Consider the following 18740-nt stretch of genomic DNA (forward strand, 5'->3'; position numbering starts at 1 on the left):
ACCCTGCTTGAGCTCTTTTCCCTCTCATCCTCAGTCTGGTTTCTGGACTTCTTCTAGGGTGTTAAATGTGCTGATTCCCACTTTCCAGTGGTCATTCACACAACAAATCACCCTGCTTGAGCTCTCCAAGGCCTCCCACCTTCCTGGTTTGCTTTTGTTTATTAATGCAACTAAAAATTAGCTTAACTACTAATGTAGTGCTAATCAGTGCAGCCACGTGTCCTGCTTGATCCAGGCTTCTGATCCAGATTCCATCCCTGTTTCCTCCTGTTATTTTGTCTAAATCAAGAGTTACAGGGTGGTGAGGCAATGAACCAGGCTGCCCAGAGAAGCTGTGGATGCCCAATCCCTGAAAATGTTCAAGGCCATGTTGGATGGGACTTGGAGCAACCTGGGATAGTGGAAGGTGTGCCATGGCTGGGATTGGAGCTGGATGAACCTAAAGGTCCCTTCCAACCCAAAGTGTTTTGTGATTCTCTAAGCAATTTAGTTGAGATTGGCTAAAAGAGACTGGTAGAACAGAGATTTCAATATGACACTATTTTATTCCCATCCTCTCTTGCAAGCAACCTCATTCATTTTCTCACAGCTCTCTTGATTTGTTTATTTATTTATTTATTTAAAACATTTTAAACTTCTTATTATTTACTCTTCATCATAAAACCCTCTGGTGTGACCAGGTCTCCCTGCCTGCTCTGGGTCTGGAGAATCTTTAGCAGGAGTGGAGGAAAAATAAATATTCGGTGTCTTGATAAATTTGCACATTGATATTATAGCACTTAAAATGTAATTGAAAAGAAAAATACAAGAGAGAAGCTGAAAATGAATGAGTCTGTGCTTCCCCTTCCATATATATCTATAAATAAATATATATATATATATATATAAAATGGTATTTTAAATTGTGGGTTCTTCTAGGATTTCAGGAATATTTAAATAGCAAGTGTGAAAGGGCAAATAATATCAAGATAAAAATAATACTTTTGATTCCCTGCCTCTACCATAAACACATTCTGCTCGATGAAAGTGGAATGAACTGTTAAAAACTTGTAATTTACTTTTCCCATCTTTATTATCCTCCTTCCTACAGTTCACCTGCTTTGGGCAGTGGGGTGAGCTGGGTGCCTCTCACTTGGGTTTTTATGGACCTTCCAAGGGTTGCTGGTGCTTCAGAGGACTGGAAATTGGTGAGACCTGAGGGTTTTAGGTGGGCAGGAGGAGCCTCTGTTTTATTTAGGGTTGGAGTTGTCATTGCCAGGGGCTGATTGCACTGGGAAGGACTTGTATGTCCAGGTTTGGTCCCAGTGAGGATGGATGGATGGATGGATGGATGGATGGATGGATGGATCTTTCCACCCCCAGGGAATGGTTGGTCATGTATTTCCACCTCTGGTGTCTGGTCTAGGGGATGAAGAGATTGAAGGCAGTCCTGTGGAGGACTTGGAGGTGCTGGTGGATGGGAGGCTGGACATGACCCAGCTGTTTTTGGGCATGTGGAGCCCAAAAATCCAAGTGTGTCCTGGGCTGCATCCAGAGCAGGGTGGGTAGCAGCTGAGGGGGTTGTTCTGCCCCTCTCAGGTGAGACCCCACCTGCAGAGCACAGGAAGGACATGGAGCTGTTGCAGCAAGTCCAGAGGAGGCCACCAAGGGGATCAGAGGGATGGAGCCCCTCTGCTGTGGAGCCAGGCTGGGAGAGCTGGGATTTTCAGCCTGGAGAAGAGAAGGCTCCAGGGAGGGTCCCTTAAAGTGCCTAAAAGGGCTCCAAGAGAGCTGGAAAGGGACATTGGACAAGGGCCTGGAGTGATACAGTGAGGAAAAGATCTTCCCCTTGACAGAGAGCAGGTTTAGATTCAATATTAGAAAGAAATCCCTTATTGTGAAGGTGGGGAAGCCCTGGCACAAGTTTTCCAGAGAAGCTGTGGCTGTCCCATCCCTGGAAGTGTTTGAGGCCATTTTGGATGGGGCATGGAGCAACCTGGGATAGAGGAAGGTGTCCCTGCCCGTGTCAGGGGATTGGATGATCTTTAATGTCCCTTCCAGCCCAAACCATTCCATGATTCCTGACCATTAGAATGTGTGTATTTTCCTATTGCATGACCCCCTCAGTCTAAATTTAATCCAGCTATTTAATTATTAATTTTAATAATTTAATCCATTATATAAGCATGAGCCTAACTCACAACTGAAGTATCAGAGTGTACCTCCGTGATGGTGTTTGTGGGGGAAATTCTGCAAAAACTTCTTCCTCAGCAGCATCACCAACCTTTCAAAGTGCATTGTATTTTGCAGAACACTTTTTGCCACGTGCAAATCCAAAGTGTGGCCCCAAACTGGCATTGGTGTTTTTGGCGGTGGCATTGGGCACCACAAGGCTGGAGGAAAGCTCTGCCCTTCACTTGATGCTGAGTGAACACAAAGCTTCATAAAATGTTGGTGCTTTTTTCCTACTGCAAAATAGCCAGAAGTGTCTGTATTTTGCTCTCAGAAATTATATTTGTGGTTTTTAATAATGCACTGCATTTCCCAAAGAATACGGTCAAGATAAGAATCCTACTCCCTATTTTTTTTTTCCTGCTTGCCTTGCACATGGTGGTGTCTAAGATTAAAATAACGCAAGAGTTAAATTAATCTGATTTAACACTTGCAGGGAGGTTTCTATTTAAAACTCTTTTTCTTCCAAGTGTCACTAGTCAGGAAATTCAGTAGGCAGGTGCCATCTCTTTGTTGCAGTGCATGGGCACATCTCTGCAGTGTTTCTGATGATGGAAAAAATAGCATTTAACTAAAATAAAAAAGGGGCAGGATGTATTATCTTTTTCTTTTTATGTCCATTTTTTGTGTCCATTAAAAAACAAAGATTGCACTGATAATCAGTTGCTTTTTAAATATCTCCTGAAGATTGGTACAAAAATAAGAAGAAATGGTATATCAGCAGGTGTTTTTGAATTTTTTTTTCCTGGGATGCAGAGTTGTGGGGAAAAGCTCTCCCAAGGGCCATTTAGATGTGTTGTCAGTTCATCTGCTGGGATGTGCAAGCAAAATCTGGAAAATATTTTCCAGCTACTCCTTGATTGAAGTCAAACATAGCTGCAATACCTATACTTACTAATTATTTTTTTTTTGTAAAATTCCTTTTTTTGGAAGTAAAACTGATGTTGGCTTAGGTGATGATCTCTTCACCCTCTCTGTCATCTCTTTCTTAAATAAAAGCAGAAAATAACTGCAAAATGTTTGATGCTCTTCATTGTGTAGCGTTTGTTTTGTTCTTTCTCTACTGTCCCCCCTGCTGCAAAGCCAGGCATTGCACAAATAAGATTTTTTGAGGTTATTGAGGACTTTATTAGTCCTCCTTCTCCTCTCTGTATACATTTATTGTCATTCTGGTCTTGAATAACTTGGCCATGTATTTTTTTTCCCCTTGTAGGACTCCTCCATCATCTGGTGCATGGAGTAAAGGAGTGCAGGAGACAGCCGTGCTGTAGGATTTTATTCCAGAGCTGTTGCCATAGTTCTTATTTCTGTAAAATAAAACATTTTTTCTTCCATGGGAGACTTTGATCATGCTCATTGCTGAAACCTGTTGCTTTTTTTTTCCATTTTTAATGAATCTTCTTCTGATGCTTCTGCGTGGAGGAGGGAGGTGCCTCCTTTATTTTTCTACATGTGAAAAAACAGGCAGATTTGGAGGTGTTATGACCCAGATTTTTGGATTAACCCATTTCTGGGCTGTGTGAGATGCCAGAGACTCAAATATGGTATGGGGGAACTCCCAAACTTGCTATTAATGGCTGCTTTGTAAAAAATCCCATACAAAGCCAGGAATTCTCTTTTTCTTCATCCTTCTTCCCCCACTTTGAAATTCCCTTTTTTTTTTGTAATAGGAAAAGAGGGAATGGCTTTAAGCTGAAGAAGCTGAGCAACCTGGTGGAAAGTGTCCCCTGCCCATGGCAGGGGTTTGGAATGAGGTGATTAAGGTCTCTTCCAACCCAAACCATTCTGTGATTCTGTGATTTACTGACAGGTGACATCTCATGACTGTCACCACAGTCCTCATGCAATGGTGCTGCCTGCTCAGCTCGTGTGCCCCAGTTTTTGGGGTGTCTTAGAGGAACAAAATCCTCTTGGGCTGTTCAGGGAAGATTTGGATGATGTCTTACTGGGTTGACAAGTTGTGGAACAGTTGCTTCAATAGTTGTTTCATTGAATCATAGAACAGTTTGGGTTGGAAGAGACCAATGCTTTGCAGTATCCCATATCCCAGCATGGAGATGTTCACCATGCTCCAAGTTCTTCTGATTTTGGAGATAAAAATGCTGCCATGCATCTGGAGATGGGGGAGGTTGACGAGGCTGCAGGAGCAGTGCTGGGTAGCACGTTTCATATCACCCTGTACGTGACAGAAATTCTTGTTGGAAGCTGCAGGGCTTCAGATTTTCCTTTGACTGAACTGAATCAAACCTTAATACAGCTTTTCATTGTATTTTTCCCCACAAAGACAATTGATTTGTGCTCCCTTGTGACACTGTTCGCTATCTAGACTCTCATGAGAACCTCCTAATTTCTAAATACCTGATTTATACAAATTTAGACATAGTGTTACATAGCTTGAGATGTGATTTACCTTCCCCAAGTGTATTAAATGTCTTCTGTTGCGTGCCTGGTAATCTCCAGCTGCTCCCTTACCTGAGTGCCTGTCATGCTGGGTGACCCTGATGTCAGTCCCAATTATTCTGCTGCAGGTTGTGGATGCTCAGGGAAAAAGTATGAAAAATTAAGCTTACAAATATACATATGTTATTAAATGAACAACTAATTTCTGTAATATAATGCATAAGACCATATATATAAACCTCAAATATATATATAATAATACTGGATGTGGTTTTGTTTGCTTTTGTTTTAAGGAATTTAAAATTTTTAGGAATTTTGGCTTTTGTTTTAAGGAATTTAAAATTTTAGTCTCTTCTCTGCCAAAAGTGTTGTGGGATTGATGTGGGCAGCTTGAGGCCATGGTGAATACTCATAGCTGTGATCAGAGAAGTTTGTCTGACCTCCTGATCCTCCCCATCCTCTTGCAGACCATCCCATGCAGGCTTTAAAGCTATCCAGAGCTGCAGTGATGGTCAAAAATCAAGTAATTTTACTAAATCTACTTTTACTCATGATAAATATGGTAAAACTCTAAAATAATTAAAATAGTGGTGCTTATATTGTGTTGAGGCTACTGCATGTTAGAGACTTGATTTCTCAGTGTCAAGGACCTTCAGCTTCCATTAACAGCAAGTGCTCAAAGGTGCTAGTAGGTGGCAGAATATGGGTGTGGAAGCCTGAGAAATGCTGTCCAAAACTTTTTGACACTTCTCTTTCAGAGAACAACAGTGTGCTTTACAAAGCCCTCCTAAGTTTTGATCATGCACCAAGGGAAGGCTTTATAAGTATGGGTTGGTTTTTGAAAATGAATGGATTCTGTCCTAGCCAAGTGCCCAAACCAGCCCCTTGGAGAGACGTCTTAGCAAGTGGTGAAAACAGGATTGCAATATTTGTGTAAAACAGGGCACCTTTAAATTTGAAAAAGCAAACTGAGACTCTCACTACAGATATTTTCCTGTTGATCATTTTCAGAGCTGAAGCAGGTGGGTTTCATAGGATCCTAGAATGGTTTGAGTGGGAAGGGACCTTCTTCCTGCCGTGGGCAGGGACACCTCCCACTATCCCAGGTTGCTCCAAACCCCATCCAACCTGTCCTAGAGCACTTCCAGGGATGGGACATCCTCAGCTTCTCTGATTTTGTCTCCTTTGTCCCAAACATAGGGCAATCATGAGACTGGAATTCTGGTGGATTAGGTTTTTTTTTTCCTCTTATGGGAATACTGGCAAATTAGTTGTCAAGATCCTCTTCCCTGAGTATGGAATCCAAGGTCTGCTTTTTAATTTTTTAAAAAAAATTTATATTCCTTTGCTCATTGTTCAGGTGTACCTTATTTCCTTTCATATACAAAGATATCCCACAGGCTCTGAGATCTTCAGGCTTGCTCTTCTCTCTTTGGCCAGGTCTTTTCTTACTGCACTGTGCTTGCCTTCCATTTAAAAAATAATCACAATTTAAGTGTAATCTCAGAAACAGAGTTGTGCATCCTAGACCTGTTTGTGAGGCATTTGAGAACAGAATATAAAGAATGTGCAGAAAATAGTCTGGAGATCCTGCTATCCCCAGGGGCACTCGCTGCCTCTCTGCCTGCACTTCCTGAATTTGACCATCTCTTTTCATTTCCTTCCTGGTGATACCAAAAAAAACTTTTTGAATTTTCCTTAGTGGCTGTTTTGTGGGTTTGAGATGCTGGTGGCTCCTGCAGCCCCATTGGGCTGTGAGATCCTCCTGCTGGGATGGTTTAGCTTTTGTTTCTTTCCTCCACCAGCAGAAAGGAAATTGCTTTTCAAAATTTCTGTTTTTTCCTGTGTTCGGGCAATAATCCAATTCCTTGGAAGCAAGTGGTGGCCTGCAGGGTAAGGGGATGAGTGATCTCCAGTGGTCATTTTCATGCAGGTCATAGGAGGGTTTGGGTTGGAAGGGACCTTCAAGATCATCTTGTTCCAATCCCCCTGCTGTGAGCAGGGACACTTTCCACTAGACCAAGCTGCATCCAGTCTGGCCTGGAATGGTTCTGGGCAGATGAGTCCCTTAGCTGATTGCCTCTACAACAACTTGGTTGAGGGACACTTATGGACTTGATGTCCTCCTTGCTCCTCTGCCACACCCCAGAGAGGCAGCTGATTGTCCTGAGTGGATGTCATCTTGATGGACATCATCTCAAAGCCTACCAGCATCATGATAAATCCCTTGTTATTGGCTAGAGCAATGTCCTCTGGTGGTTCTCCACCCTCCATTTCCATTAACTCACCATCCTGGGCAGACTGAGCATGGTTATTTTGCCTGGCTGGCTGCAAACCACTTTGCAAAGTTGCTCTCCTAAGCAGACCAGGGTGACCTTGTTCTTGCTGATTTGGTAGCCGGGCTCCGATGCCAATTCCCTGTGTGGCATCTCATAAATAGCTCCAGTTTTCAGTTTCATTTCCCAGACCTGTTTACACCTTGCCAGAAATAATTACAACCTCTGAGCCTGGGGTTTGCTGGGCGAGGGGGAGGAGGGGAAGGAGAAAAACCTGCAATCCATGGTTTTTCATGCGCTGTCATCAACATGGTGCTGCCAGCGGGATTGGGATCTCCCTTCTGGGGCATGAATCAGGCTGTGCTCGCGTCCGCCCGGCATCGCTCCCGTTCTGTGCTTGAAAATTCTTCCTCTTCCTCTGTTCAGCATTAAATTCATATCCCAGGCAGTGCCTTCCTCACCTGCTTTATTACCTCTTAATGTGTTTTCCCAAGAATGTCTCGCACGCGGTAAACCTCTCCTGCTTCCCTTGTAAAACCAGCTCTTCCTCCTCCAGCGCTTGTGCATTTTTCCTCCATCCATGCAGAGCTACTTTTCTCCTTCTTGCCATGTTTTTTTGAGCACCTTGGAGCCTGAGCATCCTCCTGGAGAGGCGGGTGGATGCCATCACTGCCGGCTTTGCATCCGAGCCGGTGCTCGCTGTGGTCATGTGTGGAGCCGGTGGGGAAGGCAGGAATATTTTTAGCCTGCACTTCTGTGAGCTGCTCAGGGGGCCGCCCACAGCAGAGTATTAAAATAATAGCGGGGACATTGGGTAAGCTCTGCAGCAAAATGTTGATATGCAAATTGCCATCTTAAGAGCAAACCTCAAGGCGATTTTTGGCAATGCATGCAAGGCTCCAGAGCGGTGTGTTTTGAATAAAGATTACAGCAAAGGGATTTTGCCTGGAGGCCACGCTCGTCTCATTTATTCTGAAGCTTAGCAGAGCTGGTAATTCAGTGTTGGAAGCCAACAGGGTGAAACGTATGCACCTTTAAAAAGGTATTAGATTAGCATTGGTGAAACAAAATGTCACGTCACCTCTGTAACTGAAATTTCCAGGCTTGCAGAAGCAATAAATTTGGTTGGATTTCATTTGCGAGCAGTTCCTGGGCGCTGTCCAAGGAAGAGGCGGCTCTGATGGCAGCAGAGTTGGTTTGGGAGGTTTCGAGGCATTACCTGGTGAAAAAATGAGCTTGTGCCAACTGATTCCACACTGCTTTGACTTTTCTCTTCCACTTGGTGGTGGATGGCTTGGCTGTTGGAAACCTTGCAGTAAGAAATCGGATCACACATGAATTCCTTATTTTTGTTGGGTTTTTTTTTTGTTTGTTTTCTTGGTTATTGAGTTCATGTTGGCACTACTAGGAAGGAAACAGCAGTAAATTTGTAGACTATTAGAACAGTTTGGGTTGGAAGGGATCTGAAAGATCATCTCATTCTGACCCTCTGCTGTGGGCAGGGACAGCTTGCAGTAGACCAGGTTGCTCCAAGACCTGTCCAGCCTGGCTTTGGACACTTCCAGGGATGGAGCAGCCACATTGCCATTTATAATGTCATGTCGAACTTCCCATCCACCAATATCCCCAAGTCCTTCCTCTTCTCAGGACTTTTTTTGATGAAGGATTTGAATTCTTTCATTTATTCCAGTTCTTGAGGAGCAAGAATGAAATTGTAGGTGTTTTCATTATTCTTTGTTTCCTTCACCCATCAATGCCTGGGCATTGATAGGTGAAGGAAAAGTTAGTTTCACAACAAATTTGTTGCTCTAGAATTGGAAAGTGGCAGTAAATTAAGCAACATTTGAATTTTGGAATTTGTTTGGAATTTTTTAGTTTTTGAAGTTTTTTGCAAATCCATCCCTTTTAGAGGCTGGAGGGGGATGATTTTGAGTGGGAATAAAAGTAGTTGGTAGCTAATTTTTCTCACTTTGAACGAAGCATGGAAGAGCCAGGTGGCTGAGACTCTGTTGGAACACATTCTGACTTCGATACAAGTTTGTGTTGATCAGATCTTAGTTCACTTGTATCCTTTTACTTTAATTACGTGTTCCAACACCATGAGACTTTTAAATATCAGATTTTGAGAACATTCTCTGCCAAAACTGCACGCTTTAAGTGCAGATCCTGTTGGCAGGCATCTCAGGAGCTGTTGACTTCCCTCTTTTGTAAGCTCATCCTCTCTTGCCGAGTTTTTTTCTCCTTAAAATTCCAACATCATTGGATAAAACAGCAAAGCTCATGGGTGTGTAGCCCTGTGAAGATCACTGTGTCCTGCCTGCGTCCCAACAGAGCCAAGTGAGAACAAGAAGAACAGCTTTTGAGTTTGGTTCAGGCACATCTTGGATCTTGTTTGTGTCTGTCCTTTGGTGCATCCTGCTTCTCCCTTGCCTTAAACACAAGATGCTGGTTTAGTCTTCTTGTGCTGCCTTGTGCCTTGGTGAGATATTGATTCTTCCCTCCAAGGTGATGGAACTCTGTTCCTGACTTTGAAATGCTCCACCTCTCCATTATTCTTCCTTCTTGAATATTTCATTTGCAGGAATGTTCTTAATTTTCCCTGAAGCTTGTTTTTTGGTGGTGTATCAGGGAACATCACAGCTGACTGTCATGCCAGTGTTTTTGTCTTTCCAGATTGTGTTTCCTGAAATTTCCCATTAAATCTGTGTTCAACTCCTTCTGCATTCAGTCTCCTATTTTAAGGTCTTTATTGCAGGAATTATCTCTGTAGTCTGTATTTATACAACATTTCATGTAAAGCAGATGTGATTCCAAAGTGGTGCCTTTGATAACACCTTTAAAATCGTTGTCTTAGTAGTTAACAATCTTGAGAATGCTGTCATTTTATAGAAATAATTTTATTAATGTAGGTCAGAGACAAAAATTAATACATATTAAGACATTGTAGATGTTAATACTTAAAAATGAAATACAAATAATTAAAATATACATGTATTTTTTCTGGCCCTACCTTAGTTCCTTTGGTAGTTACGACATCAGCTGCTTTCTGTGGGGCAGCTGGAATGCTGAACACTGATCTCAGCAGATAAGAAATATTTTTGTAAAGCTGTGCATTTAGACTAATTCTGTCTGCCGTAGAATGTGCTGAGGATTTGTGATCCTCAGCAAGCATTTGACAGATCTTAACTAGTTCTGCTCTGTCTTGTCAATCAAAATTAAACGCCCACCTCACTCCTTCCTACTTTCTCTCTCTTCCAGCCTTTTTATTTAGGTTGGTCATTAAAATTGCTCATAACCATAGTAACGAGGAAAACCCGCCCCTTACTTTCCAGAGCCTTAGTGTGATATTCCTGTACCGACATCATGTGAGTTACATACACGATGGCTTTAAAAAAAAAACCCAAAACCTGCAGGTGGGCAGAGTTGTCATTAATTCCTCCCTATAATAGTGTTGTCCCAGTGGATGCCAACCAAGGAATCACATCCCTCTTGGATTCCTTTATGGAGAATGCAAAAGGGACACAAAGGAGAGGCCCTGCTGAGGAGAAACCACTAGAAAAAGATGGAATTGGAGGAGAAACCATCAGTTTGGGGGATGGAACTTGTGGGAAAAGGAAATGAGGAGATGGATGAACAAGAATTGTTATGTGCAATGTGGTGTGGTTTTGATCATTCCAGTATTGGTTTTCATCCTCCTAGGGCTGCCCTGGGTGCTCTGGGAGAGGGCCATAATGATATTTCTGGGAAATTGGACCACCAGGTTTCTACACTTAAGGACCTGAATTCCCACTTGGCAGGATTGGGTGTGCCATGGCTTAGCTTGTTCTGAAAAATTGAAATGATCACTGGTTTTTTGCTTGTACAGGCAGTTTAAAAATGCTTGTACCAAGGCTATGTGAGGGTGATAAAAACTCCTACCATAGCATCCATGAACATCCTGAGATTTCGGTGCTGGACTCTGTGTGCTGCACAAATACTTCTGTGTTTATTTGGAGCAAGACTGCCCCAGTTAGAGAAAAATTTTGTCATTTTTTTCTCCCCACTTTCAATTGCAATAAATCATATGTAGGAAGGTCTCCAGGACAGAGATGTGGATTGTTCCTGAATTAGTTGGATGTAAAAGTTTCACCACTCTTTTTAAATGAAGGCTTGTCTCTTGGGAAGAGGAATTTTGACCTTTGGCCAGAGAAATAACAAGGAAGAAGTGTTGTGTGATGTGGCATGACAGGGTGCTGCTGAACAACATCTTAAAATTTAAAGGTCTTCCTTATTTACTCTGTCTTTGAAAGCTGGTTCTGGGTACTGTACTTTAACTTAAGGCTCTTAATCATTATTTTTCCCCCATGTTTTAGAGGTGTTGGCTTTTGAGGGTGTTGAAGTCGATTGTGTAATCAAAGAGGAGGAAAGGGTAATTGGATGGTTTTTCTAAAGTTTCTTGAGTTTTTTCTAAGAAAAACTCAAGGCAGGAGCTCCTTTGGCATCCTCTGTTTCTCTCTTTGGCTCCTGTGTCATCCCATGTGATTTTACTTTCTCCACCATCCCATCATAAGGAGGGATTAGAAGGCTCTCATGGTTAGTCTGGAAAGCTCTCTCCTGTGTGGTGATGCTCCTTCTGCTTAAAACAAGCCCAAAATGTCAGCATTTTCATTAAAACACTTTGTTTGAGGAACAATTGCTGTAAAAAGTCCGTAATATTTTTATTTCTGTACTTTGCCCAAGGTATAAGTGCCTCTACCTGAGTTGCCTAAGCCATTCTTTTTTTTCTTTTCTCTTTTATTTTTTATTAAAGCATAGTAAACTGCATTAAAAGGGTATTAAATTCCTTCTGCAGCATTAGTTTCCAAATTTGGGCAGAAAAACCTACAAACAGTTGTGAAAGTGTGTGTGGGAAACGAGTTTATGATGCCATTACAGTCTCCAGAGTTATGTGAGTTTCTGGATCCTTATGGATGCTGTTCCTGATGAGAGGAAATGGCCTCAAGTTGCTCCAGGGGAGGTTTGGATTGGATATAAGAAAAATTCCTTCACTGAAAATGTGATCAAGCATTGAACAGAGTGCTGAGGGAAGTGGTGGAATCACTATCCCTGAAAATGTTCAAAAGTCCAGTGCTGGGTCCACTTGGTTGTCTAAGTGGTGTGGTTCTCTCAGCCATCCCTATATTTGCACAGGCTTTCTTTTAGTAGGAGATGTAGTAAAAATGTAGTAAAAACATAATAAAACCAGTTTAACTGGCTAATACTGACTATAAAATATGACATGGCTAAACAGGGGGAAATGACAATAATGTGAAATCACAAATTGCAGAAAATGAAAATCACTTGCTGTGTTTTGCTAGGCATCCCCTGGTGTTTGCACCCTGAGATGAAAGGGAAGAAGTGTTCTTTTCTTTCCTTTTTTTTTTTTTGGTGTGTGTTCCATTGTCAACAGACATTGTGTAGGCCAAAAGCAGAGCTTGCCTAATATATGGATATGTTTAACAAATTCACAGGGTGTGAAAACTCCCAGTTGAATCTAAAGATACAGCTAAAACCTCAGTCTTGGGAATCCCTGAGCTTCAGACTGAGGGAAACAGAGCAGATAAAAGCCTGTTTGTGCTTTTCACATCTGATTTTCTTTTTATTTTCCCTTTTATCTAAACAGGAACAATACTGCTGAGCTGGGCCTTGGGTCCATTGGGTTATTGCTGCCAAGTTCCCAACAAGTGGCTCCACAACACAGCAGAATAAAATTGTGGGTGAGGTAATTTTTGCTGTTTTCTTTCATTGATAATCCTTCTCATTTCATTTTTTTCCTTTGGTTTTGGTTAGTTTTCTCCATATCCTTTTAGCTCATTGGAGGTGATGCTGCATGTTGTGGAGGAGGCTCTGGAGCTGGAGTGTAGGAATGCTGTGGGCTTTGCTCTTGCAGATGTTCACCTCTGGATCACATTTTCTGCTCTTGCAGTGGTTTCTTTGTTTTAACTGGTTACCACTGGGTGATCTCCATCCAAATTCTCCCCTGACATCTGATCTTGGCTGTACATTAAGCTCTGGGATGTCCCCTGCTCATGGTATGTTGACTTTGAGTTGGGCTTTCTGGCCAAAGCCAGAGCTGCTGGGTGTTCTCTGCTAGGAACAGATGGTCAGTGAAAGTTCCATTTTTCAAGGTGTAACAGACTGTGTCTGTAAAACCTATGGAGTTCTTTAACAGCAATAACAGTTTTCTTAAACTGCATCTGGTTTTCCCACCTGGAATATCGTTAACGGTAATTTGTATCATGGCTTGAACAGTTTTTTCATGGGCTCCAGCTTAACAGGAGGAAATAAGTATTTTCTTGGGCATTTTTGGTTTAGTGTCTGTCTTTCCTTGTTAGAATGGTATTACAGAATTAGTAAAATGGATGGATTCTATATATTTATCTGATTTGACTGGTTATCTTGCCTGAAGAAACTGAAGATACTGAAGAAATTTGAAACAACTCCTAAAAATGTATTTTTAAAATTTTAAAAATATTTTTCATTCCTCTACCCCTGTTTTCCATAGCACTTGGAGTGTTGGCTTATTCCAGCCCCAATTCATACACAGAGCTGAAGAGATTTGTAACATTCAGTAAATAATATGCATAAATCGTGCCTGTTAACGTTCTGAGTAATTACCAACAACAGAGTAAATACGAGGTTAATGAGATTAACGGGGCAGAGGAACGAAAGCTCTGAGTGCCCCTCCCGGTGGCCCCGGAGCCCAGGGTGGCCCCGTTTCTGTTGATGGGCCCAGCATGGCTGGAGCTGCAGCAGTGATTTTGCTGCTGTTCCCCATACAGAGCCTAATGAGTTCCTACTGCTGGCATTCTGCTTTAAATGCTGGATAATATTATTAAATCCCACTCCTTGTGAGGGTTGTTTTTAATAGTTGTGTTTAATAGTTTTGGGTTTTTCCCCCTATTTGCTCTGGTTCATGGGGCTCAGTGATGAGGTGCCTGGTTAGCCCTCGTTCTCTGATGTCTTCTCCCAGACATCTGGTACCCTCCTGGATGTCTCCTCAAGGCTGGAGGAACTGGCCAAAGTCTTTTCATCTTTCTGTCAGAATATTGTACTCGGAAGTACTTTGAGATTAACTCTTATTTTCGTATCCTAAGATCCACCCTGGCATCTTCTCCCAGACATCTGGTACCTTTCTGGATGTCTCCTCAAGGCCAAAGTTTTTTCATCTTACTGTCAGAATATTGTACTCAGAAGTACTTTGAGATTAACTCTTATTTTCGTATCCTAAGATCCACCCTGGCTTGATTTCATTTGTCCTTTTCCTTTTCCCCCTCTGAGAGCTCTTCATTACCCGCTCTCCAGTAAGTCTTGCAGGGACAGATTTCCAAGCAAAACATGATTATTTTTCTACTCTAGTATCTCTCAAGCCCTCTCTCTTTTCCAGGTTAGTGGGTTTTCTGCTCTCTGTCCATCATCTTCTAGCATTCTCTGGCAGTCTTCAATGTTTTATCAATGTCACTACCTCAGAATTGTTTATTTGAGTTTTCTCCACCCAAAACTGCATCTGCGTGGTTCCCTCAAAGCTCTGGGCACCGACTCCCCTTGCTGGTCACGTCACAAACTGCAACCTATTTTTTTTTCTGTTTTAAATGAAAATGCCTTACCCAGAGACCTATTTCGTTTACTCAAGATAAATGTTGTACTTAGAACTCTGGTTTTTCTTGTTCCGGCAGTTCTGATTAAACCATGAACTTTCCATGTAAACAATTCAGGTAGAATATGGGCACTGCACATTGCCTAAATGAATTATTCACCTCTTAGCTTTTGTTTTCATTTCTTGGATAATCGGTTTTCTTTTTCGTGTGGGCTTGTTTTTTAGATTTATTTTTTTATTGCAAGTTATTCTTCTGTTTCAATTGTGTAGAGCAGTGATTTCTTTGTCCTCTCAGCTCTTTTGTGTTTTGGTGTGAGGTTGACTGGTTAAGGGATCAGGAACACATGTAATGTTCTCCTCTACCCTTCCAGTTGTAGGGAATGATGAGGAGGAGCCAGGAAGATCCAATAAATCAATACCTGGCCCTGATCCTGGTGTCACCAGCACATTTTTGGGTTTTCTTATCATGGGACTCTGTCTCAGTGGAGGCGGGGGATGGAGATCCCTGCTATTTTTGGGTTTTCTTGTCATGGGATGCTGTCTCAGTGGAGGTGGGGGATGGAGATCCCTGCAGCAGCAAAGGCATCAGTTATTGATGTGTTTGAAACCATGAGAATAGAGTTATTGGTGTGTTTGAAACCATGAGAATAGCCATGAAGGAATCAGGGCTCCATCCCCAAAAGGAGGTGGTGGGAACAACAGCCCAGCTGAAGTGCATCTGCACCAGCATGGGCAACAAACAGGGGGAGCTGGAAGCCCCTGTGCAGCAGGAAACATCAGTTATTGATGTGTTTGAAACCATGAGAATAGCCATGTAGGAATTAGGGCTCCATCCCCAGAAGGAGGTGGTGGGAACAACAGCCCAGCTGAAGTGCATCTCCACCAGTGCCCTCAGCATGGGCAACAAACAGGGGGAGCTGGAAGCCCCTGTGCAGCAGGAAAAATATGGCACAGTTGCCATGAGAGAAATGTGGTGGGATGAGTTCCACAGCTGAAGGTACAGGGAGCAGAACTAAGTCCCCATAACCCAAGGGGAAATGGTCAGTGACCTCTGTGCCACATAGGCCACCACTTGTCTTTGGGGCCAGATATGGTGACAGAATCACAGAATAGCTTGGGTTGGAAGGAATCCTAAAGATCATCCAGTTCCAACACCCCTGCCATGGACAGGGATATCTCTCACTGCCCCAGGTTGCTCCAAGCCTCATCCTTGCCTTGAACACTTCCAGGGATGGGGCATCCACAGCTTCTCTGGGCAACCTGTGCCAATGTTTCTCCACCCTCAGTTAAAATATTTCTTCCTTAGAACCTATGATGATGGGGTTTTGAGGGGAACAGTTCTTCCCTTGCCCTGTGCAGACGTGATAAAGGGCATTCTGAGGGAAAGGAAAGTAGATCTTGGGTTTTTTTGGTGGGGTGATCTCTCTCCCTTTTCCCCCACTCCCCACTGGTAACAGGGGAGCAGTTGATCTGAGCGTTGTCTCTCCATGCCAAGGCTGGGGCCGTGACTCCCATTGCTGGTCAGCCTGCAGGGAAATGGTGCTGGTGCTTCCAGATGTTGGATTGCAGCTGGACAGAGAGGTTGCTGAGCTCCAGGATAGTGACACCTCCATAAGGCGAGGAACGTGTTAAATCATAACGTCTTAATGGCTCATAGATTCACTGGGATATTTTTTGCAAATAGAAAAGTGATGGAAACAGCAAATGTGTGTGTGTGAGTGCAAGGGAGGGACTTGCACATGTTTCTGTGTGAGGGCAGGGGAAACGACTCAGCTTGCTGCAGCTTGTTGCTAATATTTGTGTCTGAGCACTTAAAATTTCACAAGAGATATTAAGACTTGAGAAATGTGTTTTGCTGCCTTGTAAGGGTATGATTAAACCTTCATCATTTTCTTCTTTTTCACTGTGGGAATCTTTAAGTCATTACGCTTGTTTTCTTCAGGCATCATACTGAAAGCAAAGAGTGGCATTGTTATTTATTTATTTTTTGGAACGTGTTCCTCTCTGCCTGTTTTATGCAAAAGTACTTTAATTGATCTTGCAGACGGTCGAGAAGAGGACAAAGGAGAAAATATTTAATGCAGCGTATAATTCTTTCTGGTTTTGCCTCAAAATAAAAAGCCACTTTGCAAAGATTTATGTATCTAAACAGGTTTTATGTAGATGGAACAGCTACATTTTATCTGCCTACTGCAGGAGGCTGATGCAAAGAAATGCCTTGATCAAGGGTACAAACTGGTTCTGGGTAACTCCCAAACTGTTCCAGTGATGAGCACATTGCCAGTTTCTTGCCACCTTGATTACAATTGTTGTATCTTTCTATATTTGTGATTTTTTTTTTTTACTATTTTAATTTAATCTTCTTGAATGTTAAAAATGAAAATTATGCAGGTCCATTCTTTGCTGTGCTGTACTGAAGCACAGTAACATCCCATTCAGCCAGGAGTCTCTCCTATTCATTTTGCAGCTCCAGGATGCTTTGGATGAGGTGAGAGGACTGTGGCTTGTCTTTAATTCTCCTACTGCATCCAGAGCTTAGTCAAGCCTGGCAGTTGAACACAGATTGCCTGAACTGCAAAGCATTACTTCAGTGTCAACACCTCCCTTCTGTCTATTTAAGGTGAAACAACTGCAGGGATTCGCTGCTGTTGTTTGCTTCCCTTCAAGGTTTGAAGGCTGAACATCTTCAATGCTGGTGGAGTCAGGAATATTTATGGGCTGGAGTCACCTTGCTTGGGCTCTGTTGTAGTCAAAGGTCAAATTAAATAGTGTGTGTCAGGTCCTGCACTGTGTTTGTGATTTGTTGTGGCTGAGATGTGGAATGCACACACGAGTTAATGCACACTCCTGTGGTTTGCTCCTTCAATACTAAAGATTTCTGGGCATATCTGGACATGGCCTGCATGAGTCAGCTGAGAGACTGCCTGAAAGCTCTCCCTAAAATAGTCAGCTTTGGGAAGTCCTTTGTAGCCTGGAAAAACTGAAGTGTGGACCACGAGGTTGTTGCACCTTCATGTGCTGGAGATTTTGTCAATTTAATTGAGTTAAAATACTTGGAAGAGATTAATCTTTTTAGAAGTTGTGTCAATGTCTTCAATGTCTCGATTAAGTGAAAATCCCTTATTGAAATACCTTTTTGATAGTTTGGAGGTTTTTTCAGCTGCATTAATTTGAAATATGCCTTGTGCCATGACTTAAGAGTGCATTTTCATATATTTTTGGATTTATTTTATTAAATATTGAGCTTGAGAAAGAACAGCCCTTGTCAGCCGCCCTCCCCCCAAAAAGAAGAATGAGTAAAAGCAGGAAATAAGCAAGAGGAGTTTGTCATTAAACCTAAATCCACTTACAAACATCTAGTAAAAAGGCATCTTTAGAGGCTCATTCTGTACTTTTATTGCAAGGATGGTGTTATTCTGCTGTATATATCAGAGAACTGGGTAACAGCACGTCCTCTGTCCTCAACAACTGCTTAGAGCTGTAGGTTTTTGTGTTCAAGCTGATGAATATTTTAGCTTGATGTCTCCAAGGGTAAAATGAAGGAGTAGCTGCTCTGAGGGATTAATACAGAGTGAATTAGATGTTTGTAAAAGGCATTAAAAGTTGCAGTCGCTGTATTGAATCCCGGCATTGGAAATGCAAGGCGAGATGCTGTGGTGCATCCCCCTGTTGCAGGGGGACATCCATCTGGATTGCAGGATGAAGACAGCTGGTTCTTTATTTAGTGGGTGCTTAGATGACATAAAAAAGGGGGGAAAAAAATCCCTTACTCCCCACTCCCTCTCCTCTTTCCCAGTATCAATCATAAAAATAGTTGTAAGAAACCTTGGGGATGTTGCTTCTCTTTTCCCTCACATCTTCAGCCAGCACCACAGTCTGAGTGCTTGTGGGTACCACAAGGATGATGTTTCTTGACCCCAGAAGCTGCATCCTGCCTTTTTCTCCCTGTCTACCAGCTGCAAGGCAGGAATAACACAGTCCAGTGGGTAAGGGGATGTGCAAGGAATAGCTCACAGTAGTGGGTAGTGGTGTCCTCTGAATGTCCTGTTCCTGCAGTGTCACCAGGATGGGAACCAGGCACCATCTTTGACATAGGTAGACACTAACTGGAGGTGTTGAGACCTGTTTTCCCACTGCCAGGGTTATTCTGGAGCCTCAGCAATGCTTGGAGCAGCCCAGCCCTTGTTCTCCTGGTTGGGCTCGGGGCTGTTTATTTTGCCACCTTCTCAGAAATTGCT

General features: G+C 42.6%; 1 protein-coding gene across 6 annotated transcripts in view; it reads left to right on the plus strand.

The window, feature by feature from the left end:
- TSNARE1 (t-SNARE domain containing 1) overlaps nt 1-18740 on the plus strand; it is a 450340-nt gene that overhangs the window by 2619 nt on the left and 428981 nt on the right. For 3 of the 6 annotated variants that reach the window (XM_039714443.1, XM_039714426.1, XM_039714471.1), the window contains exon 2: nt 12529-12622. The gene's annotated coding sequence lies outside the window, so the exon portion shown is untranslated. Of the gene's footprint in view, nt 1-12528; nt 12628-18740 lie in introns of those variants that run through there. The other 3 variants (XM_039714434.1, XM_039714461.1, XM_039714452.1) reach the window with 2 other exon arrangements.

This window comes from Passer montanus, unplaced genomic scaffold, assembly GCF_014805655.1.
Source record: "Passer montanus isolate IOZ18808 unplaced genomic scaffold, ASM1480565v1 scaffold100, whole genome shotgun sequence".
NCBI classification, from domain to species: domain Eukaryota; kingdom Metazoa; phylum Chordata; class Aves; order Passeriformes; family Passeridae; genus Passer; species Passer montanus.